Source organism: Daktulosphaira vitifoliae, unplaced genomic scaffold (assembly GCF_025091365.1).
Source record: "Daktulosphaira vitifoliae isolate Bord-2020 unplaced genomic scaffold, ASM2509136v1 Scaffold_5, whole genome shotgun sequence".
Classification (NCBI taxonomy): Eukaryota; Metazoa; Arthropoda; class Insecta; order Hemiptera; family Phylloxeridae; genus Daktulosphaira; species Daktulosphaira vitifoliae.
The window spans coordinates 11,176,415-11,191,309 of NW_026099576.1; the positions used below are offsets into that span (position 1 = coordinate 11,176,415).

Sequence of the window (14,895 nt, forward strand, 5' to 3'; positions counted from 1 at the left end):
AAACTTGAACACACGTATTAATGTATGTCAAGCAGCAATTTTCATTACGAAACAAATTATTTGGGTCGATTAAATGCGAATAGCTTCTTTGGTCTGACTAAAAAATCCTGCGTTTACAACGATAATTGCCGCGTTAAACTAGTTTAAAAACACAACCATGTATTATATAAAGAGACGTCTCGAATTCAAATCAAATTGATAAGCATGTCGCGCAAACCCAAAACGATACAGTTTTTTTTTTTTTAATCGAGTAGAGCTCAATCAAACCGACCGATTATATAAAAAAAAAAAGGAAAAGTTTTAGGCTATACGGTAAACCGTAAACTCTGCGTAACTATGTTAATAGGTGTACCACATTACAGGTGCGAGGAACCGACGCGGTGTGGGTTTGCTTGGTGAAACAATCACGGTTTCCATCGTACACTCGATCATTTTTTTTTTGTTCAAATCGACTATACCTATATACATGTAATCCGCTAATGACTTTATTCGGTTTCATCAGACCAAAACGTTACTTTTCAAGTGTAAAACCTCAAATACAGTAATAAATAAAACACAAAAACCGCAATATATATTTCTTTTTTGGGCCGCGTGCATTATAATATTCTTCCACGAGTTCCATGAGCCAATAACGTTAGTATTGTTTTTTGTTTTAGATATATTTAAGGAAAATGCATTTGTTTGTATTTTTTAAAAATTATGTATAGAAGGCATAAGAATCTGTCAAATGTTTTTTCGTTCAATGTTATAACATTGTACGGTCGTTTATTAATCATTATTCTAAAAGTAGTTTAAGAAATCTAATTGAAACGTCCAATAAATTATCTTCAGTTTAATTGATCTGTTATATCGTGCTTAACGATAATATTACCGTAAAAGCTCAACTTGAATTTCACTATGAACGACCGAGAATTTTTTGCTACACATTAATACAAGTTCAACACAATTTTGATGTTCAAAGTCATTAAAATGGAAAAAAATTAATGCGCAACAGCTATAAATGTTTTTTATGCGTCTACAAACATGAACAGGGATTAATCCACAAATTAGTATCAAGTAAAAAAGTCTCCTATAAATTCATTGCGTCGACCACCACAGATGGACATAAATGTACTCAAAAATATATTTTCAAGTACACGCGTTGGGACGAGCACGTTTCATAAACGTGCCAAAGAGACGTGAGATAATAATGATGCGATAATAACTTAAAAATATGTGTGAGGTGTGGTGTCTATATATTGCTATCCCTAAATTACCCATAAAGCTTACCCCCACCATACATCTGTCATCCATGAGCAGCATATTTTTTCCCCCAAGTTAAAACATCGCAAAAATAATAACATATTTCCCATTCCCTTGAAAATGTCACGCGCATACATTTTAACTAGCAATAAATTTAAACGCCTTTACGTTCTAAATAGATTTTAACGATTGACAAAAACAAAAATGGGTTCTTTTAACAGTTTTTGAAATAACATTGCGAAGGCTTCAGCTAAAAAAAAAAAACACAACTTCCAACACAAAATAATGACATCCAGTGAGAGGAATTTTATAAATAATTCTATATAATGCTGTGTAACCCCAAACTCACGAGTTTCAGTAATAATATAAATTTTATATTGGTTACACTGTTCAGGTAATTATTTTTTTATAAAGATGAAAACATGACTTTCCTAATTCTACGAAAATAGAATCACGATTTTAATTAATGTGTACGTATAGGGTGGTAGTAGCATCTTATTATATGCCACCAATTAAAAATTAATAAAGAATTATTTGATATCAAATCTTAGTCGAGAAAAACCACAACATAAAGTAACATCCGCAATGTCGTTAATGAATATTTATTTCGGCAAAAGAATCTCATTAAAGAACAAATATATTTTTAAGGAATATAATAGAGTTTTATTTTTGCAACGCTAATTAAATCCGGTCCAAATGCGAGTGGGCAAATCTAAAAGTATTATCAAAAATAAACCGAATGTATGAATTAAAACAATAAAAAGTATTATCGTTATAAAAATCGTGATCCGTCAGAATGGACACTTTGAGATTTAGGCATCCTGTTTACGTTTAATGTTGCGTGTTTTTAATTACTCGTGCCACTGTAATGTGTCTTGCATTAACTCGAACCGTGACTCGAAATGCCTTGATGTCTCACGAGCCGTAACAGCCTGAGAAGAGTATACACACAATGGGAGAACATTGTCTGACTCAAATTAATAATAATTATTATAATTTTAAGTCTCGATGTCACAGCCGTCGTGATGAGTTCTTACTGACTTGGAATAGTATTCGACTTGATACTCATGTCACATAAATAAAAAAAGTTGTATTCCTAACTTACAATATGGAAATTGGTTAACCTTTAAAATGTGTACAAGTTTTTTTAATATATTTTATACGTTATTTTTAAAAATCGTTTATGTATATTTCATTTTCTTTTTAATATTCATAACGTTGTATGTAAAATTCATATATTAGGATAGAATATTAACGACGAAGATCTTAAAAAAAGTAATTAGTTAAAAAAACATCAACATCTATATCGATTTAAAATCTTCTTGTGTCTAGAGTTGTTCACTAAGAAATTTTAATTCGTCATCGCCAAGATACGTATATGATGGCATATGATTGTTGTTTAAAAGATTTTTTATAGCAATGGCGCAAACAAGAGACATTTATAATAATCATATCACGCTTTCGGACGGAACGACAACAATTATAATTCATAACTCAGAAAATGGCGTTTAAAATTGACAAAAAAAAAACCGGTCCAACAAAATGTAGACATAGTGCCAGCAATAATAAAAAGAATACATATAGATTACAAATTTATAAGAATAGAACGTAGTGTAATATATCAACGTTTACAAATTATATCTGCACCAACAAAAATGTTTATGTACATACATTTTTAATTCACGCCCATAATATTTCATAACATTTGTAGTGAAACGTTTAACGGACAAACTGCTACTCTGAAATGAAGTTTTAATTAAATAATTACTTTTATTTTACTTAGCAGTGACGAAAAATAAATATTAAATAATATTACAAATCAGTTAAGTTAGAATACTTTGACAAAACTATACAAAAAACAACATTTGACGTCAAAGATAAAACGATGAACGATTTCTATAATTGCTTATGTATAAAATTCTGTTAAGGTTAGATAAACAAGGAAGTTCGATTTATAAATGTATGTGTGAAAAATGATTTAGCTAACTGGAAGATAAATTGAAATTTTTTATGGCTAACTTTTAATGAATACATTATAATTATGGGTGTGACGATTTCTACTCGTGTTTACATCATACGCTAATTAGAAACGATAATTTTTTTATATATGTGTACAGCGTTGCTATAAATTAAAATAGATACAATAAGAAAGATAACGGATCATTTAAAAACAGTTTAAAATTTAACCTTGCGTACTGAAAGTCGTCAGTATACTATTTTTTATTACTTGTTTTCACGAATATTGCGTCGATAAATTATTTGAAAAATATTTTACTAATAGTATAAGATAACGAAGTGTAAATTATTCAAGAACTCGTGTTAATTTACACCACTAGACTGTTAAACGTACACTATTATTTAAGGTTGAAATGTAAAATGGTAACGTGTAATGTAGTAGTGTGCGTGTGCACTGTAATTAATAAAATGCTTGATGGACTAAACGTCAGTAACTTTACATGATATTTAATGTGACAGCGTGTAAAAGTATTATTGTTTAAATCGAATGTTTTATCATGTCGACGCCCTTTATTTGTCATCTCTTAGTAGAGCACGATATTTTTTAATGTACAACATGAATGCATAAAGTAGTACCGTTGTATGGTTTTGTAAACTGACGATAAGCGTTATACGCGGCGCAATGGTCCGCATGTCGACCAGGACGGGCGTCTGTAGTTAACTCGCACATAAAAAATGATAATACATATATATGTATTTGTGCAACGAGATAACACGGATGGTCCCTAAAGTTGGCTCAATCACAGTGACTGCCCCGTTCCATATGAAAATGATTTCTATGCGCCGTATCGTTCAGATAGAAACGAAACATCGCCATTTCCGTTAAATTTATATTAACCGTTTCCGGTTGAGTCCCAGACATAATGTGCTTGATCACGTTTCGCACAATGTCCAAAGGGTTATGTGCATATACATTGAAAGTTCAATAGGAGCGTGTAAATTAAATTTCCGTCAGTTAATCGCATTATTAATGGAAAATTGTAACGCATAATGCGATCAACATAAAACCATAAATAATTTTAAAAATTCATTAAACCTAACGAGAATCTAATACGACTAACATTATTATACAATTTTTAGTTACTTAACGTTGCTTTATTGAATCCTTAAAGGAATTTTAATATTTATGTTTACTAAACGATCAAAATAGAACAAACTATTCAAATGAAATAAAATATAGTTCTACTGCAATCGGCTTTATCGAACATTTATTTGCCAAGCAATAACATTTTTTCAACGCTTAAACTACAATTAGCAACGTTAAACATTAGAATTTCGTTAAGTCTAATTTCGATATTCCAACAATTTGGACGACCTATTAACTATTGTAAAAATATTATTTTTCGTTCATAACTCGTAATTCAGAATATTAAACCATATCTATATTTATTCAAAACGTTAAATCATTAGCAATGAGCTTATGTCTTCAGTGTGTCATTTGTACACTGTATTGACAAATACTCACAAAACAATATAAATCCGTAAAAATTATTTTCTGAACAAGAATACGAGTTATATAAATGTAGATGAGCCAGAAGAGTTGTTTAAAAATAAAATGTTTTATATTACACTGTGTACTTAAATTAGAATTCTTTGGAGCTTAGGTTCTTGTATCCTTATCTTAATACAACGTTAATTTACGAGATGAGCTTAGAGAGAATACTCGACTGTCAACATATAATAATATTAAGTGTAAAAAAACAATACAGGAAAAATGTCGGATAAAAGAAAAAATTAAAATTTAAAACCATGATGATGTTAAATGATATTTAATGTCGTCGTAGATAATGTTATTTTCAGACACATCAAATAGTCGGTTTTTATAAACATATATGAATGTATATCTACATAGAACTCATTATCATCAATNTAAAATTTAAAACCATGATGATGTTAAATGATATTTAATGTCGTCGTAGATGTTATTTTCAGACACATCAAATAGTCGGTTTTTATAAACATATATGAATGTATATCTACATAGAACTCATTATCATCAATCCAACTTTCAGTAGCATCTAAAAAATTTAACTTTATAATTCGAAAGCCAATACTGATATTACACGCATTTGCCTTAGATTAAAATCAGCGATTTTTTTAAACGTGTATAAATAATTTATTTATGTCACGGGTATAATAATGGCTTTTAGCCAACCTAATGTTGATAGTTAATATGTGTTCACGTAAAAAACACAAGAAACTATTATAAAAACAATGGTATAATAAAATATTGTATTGCCCATTATTATTACATATTGCTTTGAAAATTCTTAAGATATTTAATGTTCAAATAACCTAAAAACTTTTGAAAGAAATTTTAAGAGAAGTTTGGACAAGAGAAAAGTTTGAGGCACTGTTGTAAGATAAATGATAGCTAGGTCGAAGGGTCCACTGGGAAAATCCTGGTTTACCGATGGATTATCTGCCTCTAATTTGAACTGCCATATAATTACACTTGTACATAAAATACACATAGTCAATCATTCGTTAAGAAGCACACTACTAGTTTTATTGAAAAAAATATTAGACTAGAATGTTAATTTATTAGCATTCATGTGTTATTTAATATAGACTATAATATATCACTGATATATAGAATTCTTAAATAAGGGAGTTAATACCTAAAAAGTTTTAGCGACTTATTTTTTAGCAGAATTTTTACGTATAATGTAAATTTAGTTTCACTAAGTATTGTCCTAACACTAGGAAACACGGAAAAGGTTTTACTAACGATATTGACGAGCTTCGTTACATAAGTATGTGTATTTTTTTTTTTAAATTGGATAAATTTGACTTGACTTATGTTACTAATATTAAAATATACATTATTACACTAGTTTTATTAGGATTTCAACACAGGCACAATTATGTCTATAATGAATATACAAAGTTATTCATTGGAAATTTTATAATAAAAACTAATCAAAAGAGAATTTGAATAATAATATAGTAAACCTGAAATTCATGTATTTTAAATAAAAACGCATGAAATATATTTTTCTTAAAATTGACCCATGTCATAGCTAAAGAATATAGGTTTGTTATTATTCTCAATATTGTAATTACTGTGTAATGTATACAGTGTTACTCCAATAACCGAATAATAACGTGTATGTGTTTTTTTTTATTCGTAAATTTCATCTTTCTATAATTTTATTTATTTATAAGAATTTATGTAGTATTGCTGATCGTGGAAGTTTATATCAGATACACAAGTATTATGAATAATATTTAACTTCTAATACCATATTTTATAAATAAATCCATAAATTATATGTATAACTGAAAAATATCTCTAGTTTCTATAGTCTTTCTGGAAGAATAAAATTCTAGTGATGCATTATGTATTTTTAACTGAGATTAAGGATAAAAATACAATCAATACAAATGTGTAAGAAAAGATTATCCTTTCTTCCAAGAACAAAAAATTTTCGAGAAAAAATACTTTTCATTTAGAAATTATGGTGGAAATGCATTTTCTAAAAAATGCAAATACAATTAATATTTTTTCGTGATATATCGAAACATTAGTCCCCAAAAGTGTTGGCATATATGAAACAAGTTAAAACACGGGCATCAACTATTTCTACGCAAGTGTCTTTTTGTTTCAATATTTATCAGATGTACAAAAAAAAAAAAAAAACGGATTTCAAAGGTAAAGTTAGGTAATATTTACTAATGTTTAAAAGTAAAAAAATATATCATTGTTATTCACTTACGTACACATATAAGTTATGTTGTTATGTTAAGAAGTCGTGCATGTAATATAATTGTTCGAAGCACACTATATTGACTAAGTTCATTTTTTTAAGCTGGAACAAAATTGTCAGTACTGTTTTAGCTAAATATACAAGTATAGTTGTTAAATGAGGTGTCGCATACGCAGATGTTTTAATGTTAGTTATATAGTTATTAACTATCACTGTGCATAGTGATATAATATCACGCTGATTACAAAGTGTAAATACTCAGTGTACAACCATAAGAATCGTATCTCAACTGAGAAAATCCTGCGGGTGTACTCGTACCATAGTATTAGAATAACGTAGAATAAGTAATAGCAAACACACAAACACCTGAGGAAACAAGAGAATAAGACCCAATATTTTATCAGATAAATCTTTTGGAGGTGAGTCGTATGTAAAATAAAAAGGCGAAAAGTACTTAATATTATTTGTCGAGGACTGTTACAGTAAAATAAATATTAAATATGATTTATTAGTAAACATTTGTTTTTCTACATATTCGCAGGCGAATTACTAATATGTTTAACACATGGTGCAATACTCTATAATTTTATCCTAAAAACGTTTGTTTTTTTGAAAATATTGATATGGATAGGTCTACAGTCCTCCTATTTAAATGGATATGGAAATTTTTACCGAATTCGTTAATTTAATTAGTGACTATTACATAAGAGATCTGATAAGAAATGTATATAAAAGTATACTAAATAAACTAACTGAATTTTCTAGAACTAATTGCATTATACAAGATAATTTACAAAGAAATGAATTCATTTTTTAATAAAAAAAAAAAAACTCAATTTTTTTTTCAAAACTTTTAAATAATTGTTCTCAGCTTTTTCCCCCAAAAATCGTTGACAGTACGAAGAGTCTTAATGTAGTTGCATTCTCCGCATTTTTCTTTTTAACGCCCTTTCCTGAATCGCCAATTTAAACAATTCATCGCAATTGGGTTACACTATTTATCTATTTGTTCAATTTACTGAATCCGTAAAATTAAACGAAACATTTTTAAACTACGAAACTATAAATATTTCGTACCAACATGTCTACGGTCGATTACACTTATAGAACATGAGATAGTGTTTTAAAACAAAAGCCATTGTTAGTATTATTACGGGTGTTGATGAAATGTATATAGAATGTTCTATACAATAAAAGTGTTGATAGTAAATCATTGTAGTAGTTCTGTTAGACACTGTCTAGTCTGCATAGCTCGGTAATAGAACAAACTCAAATCAGATAAAATGTAATGTCGCTTTGAGCGTGCAAACATACATACATAGGATGTTAATTTCCACGAAAATGTCTTAAAAAGTAATGTACAAGCATAACTAAAAGTGGGACAATGTCGGAAATCGCGTGTTCAGACGTGCTGACAGATATTGAAAACACTTGAATAGTACTCGACTTTTCCTTAAGAGGAGCATCTGCATCACGTAAAACACTAGTGCACTATCTATCGTGTGCAACGCGGATCAAAATACACGTAACATATTATAAAAAGAGTATGTTTGCAGTAATATCTTTTATTCCAAACATCACATGGGCTCAGATTTTACTCTGGTGATTATTACAATGAATAACAATGCTATTGGTTTGTTTCGCGTGGATGGCTTTCATACTATGAATTATCGTCGTTAATTATGTATAAGACAGATTTATATTCCATAGAATAATCCAGTGGGATATCAAATGTGCTGTTCTGTAATTTTGTTCAAGCACAAGCCATCATTATCGTCACCATTCAAACGCTATTCGAATAACGCTTAGATTTTCCATAGGCGATAACCGTCTACTTCTGAATTACAACGATTCGATTACACAAACCGAGTGTTCCGATAAGTATTTGTTTCTTTACGCTTGAATATTTTTAATGAATTTTGCCTCTATATAGGTTACCAGCGAGTTCATTTTATAGCACGTTTTCATCAGTTTTTTAACATCATTAATCGTTTATCTTAAACTGGTTATCGACTTCTGCCCATTAGTTAGTACCCTGATCATTTATACAAAAATATTGTGTTATTTGAAAATTCACATTTGATATCAAAATATGCGCAAGGAAATTTTTATAAATTCTTTTGATAGTTGAAGAAATTACATTAGAAAATTATTATAAAACTAACGATTGTCTTCGAACCGTGGTTTTAATTACTGCTGAATACCACCATAAAAATACACATAAAATAGCCTCATTAGCATAATGATTAATGAATAAGCAGGTTAACTAACCGTGCAGTTTTGTTTTAATTTTTATACTCATAAACATACACATGATTATAAGTGCCCTTATTGTAATTCGATGATAATATAATCACATTCCACCAAAACTACTTTATTTGAGCGCACAGTTCTAGCAATCTAATGTACTTTATACAAAATAATTTGCCCGTTTTTTTTAATACCCGTATAACTGTCTCCTTTTAATATTAGCTTTTGAAATTAAAAATATATTCCAGTTGTATAGAACAATGCAATTAAGCCATTTTAAAATAAGAATTTTATCAAGTTTTCAATCTTGTTACTAGCTCATTATCAAAATTATAAGACACTTTCCGTATGAAATTTGATGTAAAAGTAGGTTTTATAGTGCAAGTAAATGGACAAATCTAAAAATTGTTATTTTTTTAAAATAAACGATCTTATAATCGCGTCCGGATTAAGAACTATATGGACCCCGTGGCAATACCTGGAGATTGGGCCTATTTAATTTTATTTAATAAAAAGCTTATATATATTTATAGTATTTTTGACGAAGAATACAATAAATTTAATAATATAAAAGTAATCTAATAATACAAAATATTTTACATAAAACATCATTTTTCAAATTGTTAAAATTAAAATTATTTTATTACTTGTAAGTAACTTACTTCAAAAACTATTATAGTTTTATAAAACATAAAATTAAAATATATATATATATATAATAATGAAACGTTCACGACGATCATAAATATATTAACAAATAATAATCGGAAGAAAATTAATTTATTAAGTCATCTGGATGTACTGCGCGAAATAATCTTTCCAGATAATAATGATGATAACAATTTCAAAACTTAATATAAAATATTGCTACTTCTGTAAGAAATCTGAAATGCTAAACAATATCGAAGTAACTTGAATAAATATGTGAATATGTGTATTACACAATAAAGCCGTATTTATAAAAAATAATTACGTCAATTTTGCTTAATTAATGTGAGATACAACGTATTACTAATCATGTATTTTGTTACTTATGACATATCTAAAAAGTCATAACTATTTTTATAGCTTATTTAAGGATTTTTTTTTACATAATTGGTATATCTATAAGATGTTGTATATAACTCGTGTTTCTGGCTCTTTTGTATAGCAGGGCATTATATTGTGCCCAAATTATTTTATTCTTAGTTCATAAATTTCAATCCTATATTTATGATGAGCAACATTTCTCCTTTATTTGTGTAGCTTAACACTTGGCCTGTTGTTGGTCAAGAACTAGATTAGTACTCGATTAAGAATTACGTGGGAAATGAGGTTCAGATTTATTGGACATTGCAAAAAAATCTATTTTATGCTTCATTCAAAAAAAAACTTAACGTGTGTTAGGCAATGTTGCTCATACAAGTTGGGTTGAAGCTTATAAACTTAAAAAAGAGCAAACTTTCTCACAATGTAGACAATATCACTACTTTGATGGGATGGGGTTAGAACTCGATCCTTTTTCACAGTAAAGTTTTTGTTAAGAAAAAACTATATATATGTTTTGATTGATTAATGTCAGGATTTTGAAAAAAGTATGTTATAAGCAAAGTAAATGTCTAAAGTATTACCAATCAAATTTTTGTGATGATACATCAAGTTGTTAAAAATTTATTTCAAAGTAAAGTGAAAAAATAAAAGTAAAAAAATAAAGTGAAATATTGATATTGACTGTTTTAAAAACACTTGTCATTTTTCGAGACATTTCCCTTACGGGGACTTTTTCAAAACTATGATGCCTTTAGATCCAATAGGATACTTTTTTATTTTTGATAAATCGACCCAGCAGAAATTTGATCATTTGAATTACTGACGAAAAAAAAGCACCTAAATTAATCTCTTTTTATAAATTGAAAATAAATAAATAAGAATAATAAATTTGTTTACATTCATTAGTTACTTTTAAATGTTTTGTATTCATATGATCATCAGATGTGTTTTAATAACTCTTAGCATTTCCTTATAAACAACTTTTTTAATCTATTGAAATTTTTATTTTTATAGACAAATCAAATTATATATTTATAATTTTTCTTTAAAATTGTTATGGATCGTTAAAATCATTAATTACGTATAAACACAATTATTTGAAAACAACTTTTTATATAAGCTTTGTTTTTCATTATTTAAAATGGCGGATCAAATATCCGTAGGATTTTACTTATAGGCATACTATGTTTGATTTTAAGATTCTTTGAAAGATAAAAAAGTAGCAATCATTTTAATAATTATTTTAGGGGTAAAATAAAACTTCTGCTGTTGATAATTGTAATATAATATGACGTAATATATCTGCTAATATAATCGAACTACAATAATGAAATCATATCAATCAATAGTTGTAATTAAAACGATAATAATGAAAACTTTTAAGTATCTTGTAAAACATTATCTATAAAAAAAAATTATTTTAATGCATACGTAAAAGTTACGTTACACAGATTATGTGTATAAAACTTATTAGTCAAAAATTGATTTAATAACACTTACACGTGTTGAACAAAATTTTAATTAAGTTATCATATTTTTAGTATGAAATTACGTGAAAATTATCACAACTTTTTAAACCAAAATATTTTAATTGAACAATAACAGATGAATTTTACATGGCTGTTTTTCAGCCTTTTGGAGTTATAAATGTGTGTCGCGCATCGATACATTACACGCTTGACTTAAAGTGATCCAAATTCGTTCATGAGTAACGAGTGAAAAATAAATCCTATTTCATACTTAAGTACTGAGTAAGTCTGAAACAATAGGCAAACAATTGCATAAATCGAACTTCTATGCGTGTGATCTGTCAAGTGATATAATGGGAAAATATTTCAGTTGTAGAAAGCCAAGTGTAAAATTTATCATCAATAATTGTCTTTCATAATATTTTACATTAATGTAATATATTATGAAAAAGTTGTTTCAACATTTTTCAAATACTTCAGAAGAATTAAAAATAATGTTTTAATAACTTTCAATGATCACGCGTAAATATTTGCAATAGCATTTCGCTCAAAAAACCTCTGACTTGAACTTGAAATTTTACAAACAATGATTTTTCAGCTGATAACTAAGAGATTTTTTTTGTAAGGCTATAATAAGTATTTTCTAAATTCAATTTTTAATAATTGTTATTATTATTTATTTAAGATCTTCCGATATACAAGTATTACTACAACTAAACAATTAATAATAATTATTAAAAATTCAATTTACAGTTATTGTTGACAATTTTAAAGGTAAGTAATAATAAATGAACTAACTTTAGGTGAACGATTCATTGAAATTTTAATTGATTAATCTTTTTTCAATAATTATTTTATTTTTCGTGATTATCATTGTAAATTAAGTTCTAAAAAAAAAAAAATGAATTATAAATGCTCGTCAAGTACCGTTCATAGACAGAAATACACAAGTGTAGTATTTGGTGCTCCTCGATAAATATTTATACTACTTCTCTTTCTATCTAGGCTTTACTAAGCAGTAATAAATATAAACAACGTTTTTAGGAAAAGGAAACGTACAAAATGACTGGGTGGTTTTCTGAACATACACTACCTAAGTACACACATAGGCACATTTAACTTTAAAGTCTTGTTTACCGTGCGTGTTTGAGATAATAATGTGCATAAAGGTGGTGCCTATTGTTTTCTCTCAAGACTTCATAAATATACACACCAAGTATTTCGTAGTTTTATATTATACGCACACTGCACGTATGGCATCATGATCATTCCTTTTCATCATTTAACTACAAACGATCATGCGGCGCATATATATATTATATACGAAAGCGTGTAAATAAATGTATTGCAATTGAAACAATGGGCAGTGAAGGTGGCGAGTGACGACAGTGGTTGCTGCGTAAATACAAGTGTCTATGAAAATCCTCTCGTCAATCATTCGGACCGAAACTTGCCCGACTAATAGAGATAAATCACGTCGATATAATTACAATTTATATAGAAGCGTACCATTGCAGGCATACACCTCAGAAAAAACGCTCTTATCCATCATTAAAACACAATGCGTGCATATTGTATAGGTATTCATCCTCTCACACTACATGCATTCATTTTTTCCAACCAACAATATTAATTTCCTGCGCACCATATGGGTTCCTGGGGCTTTGATTCAATTTACAGCTGGGACTCGGCTCAGCTATATGGGGGCTCGTATAGTTAACCCAATAACATAATAATGAGAGCCCACGGTCATTTACCCCTTGTGCATGTTGTTGTGTTGAACGAACGTCAGCAGAAGCCCCACGAGGCATACAAGGCGGCGCAGCAATGGCGAGTCGTTAGAGGGCGGCATTGATGGTGGGCACAACAACAAAAAGAAGTCTTACAAGTTAACCCCGAATAAACACAGCATGTTTCCACAACTAAGGTCACAACAAAAAATGCGTCAGTTTTAGAAATTAGGAAGCCAAAATTAATTTTTTATACAGCTGATTGTTCGAGCTATTCAAAGAAAAACTAATTTGATTCAGTAACACGAAACTTTACAAAGTTTTTAAATCGACCTTATTTCTATTCAAAATTAATTTTATAACATGATGATTGATGGATCCAACAATAATTGAATTTCAAAAAACACCTTGTTACGACTTTACAAGTCATAATAAGATCGAAACATACGACGGTGTGATAGTCACAGTCGCAAATAGTGTTTGACACTAGAGGTGATCAAGTTCTAATACTTAAAAAAAAATTATTTCCTACGCTTTTGTTTAATGAAATAATGTAGAAACACATTTTAAATTAACACTAATATTGTTTTTAAAATATAGTAACAATAATCGACACAAAAAATATTATGGTCAAAGAAAATAATTAACATTTTTTTTTTTTTAATGTGTTCAATTCATTTATAGCACTCGAAAACTTCATATTGTTGATTTTTTTAGCTACATCGCAAATTAAATACATTTATTAAGAAAGAAAAATGCACAAAAAAAATGTTTAATAAACCAAAAGGGTTTTTAAATTATTATAGTAAAAGAATATATTTAAAAAATTAATCTAAAAGAAAAATCAATAAGTATTTCCGATTTTATACGCACAAAGCTCTAAGTATGTTAAAATATGTTAATCTTAGTACTACTATACTAATATTTTCTATACTGTATGTATTGTTTACAAAAGTAATAGTACTAAAATCTAAAAGCAAAAAGTAATACAATTTTTATATCACTTACCTAATAAAGATTGATTTCAAAAATGAATTATACAGCTTATTTGTATTGTCTTCAAATCCTAAAATACATTTCAAAAATTATGTTTAAATTATAATATATTGATAAATTATATAATCTAAACAATTTTTTTTTTAATTTAGAAAATTTTAATTCAATCTTCTACAATATTACAGATACCATCTTCAAACATTTCAAAACAATTTATTCCATACGTCTATATCATTCACTGATATTTTTTTCAGAATTTTTTATAACGACGGTTTTTTGTTATAAAAGTTTAAAAAGATTTTTCGCGTTTATAAGTTTTTATTTATTATAAGTTATTGTTATTTGTAATAAGTTATTAAATTAAAATAGTCGTAAAAAAATTAACTGTAAACACCATAATTTTCTAAGTTAATTTTATAATAAAAAGTATAAATTTTTTTTGAAAATTGTCAT

The 14,895-nt window shown here is 27.9% G+C and overlaps 1 protein-coding gene across 6 annotated transcripts in view; it reads right to left on the minus strand.

Annotated features, from left to right (window-relative positions):
* Positions 1-14,895, minus strand: part of LOC126907808 (polyprenol reductase) — a 38,418-nt gene that overhangs the window by 12,096 nt on the left and 11,427 nt on the right. For 3 of the 6 annotated variants that reach the window (XR_007704622.1, XR_007704618.1, XR_007704619.1), the window contains one exon: positions 14,455-14,512. The gene's annotated coding sequence lies outside the window, so the exon portion shown is untranslated. Of the gene's footprint in view, positions 1-6,977; positions 7,071-14,454; positions 14,513-14,895 lie in introns of all 6 variants that reach the window. The other 3 variants (XR_007704620.1, XR_007704621.1, XR_007704617.1) reach the window with 2 other exon arrangements.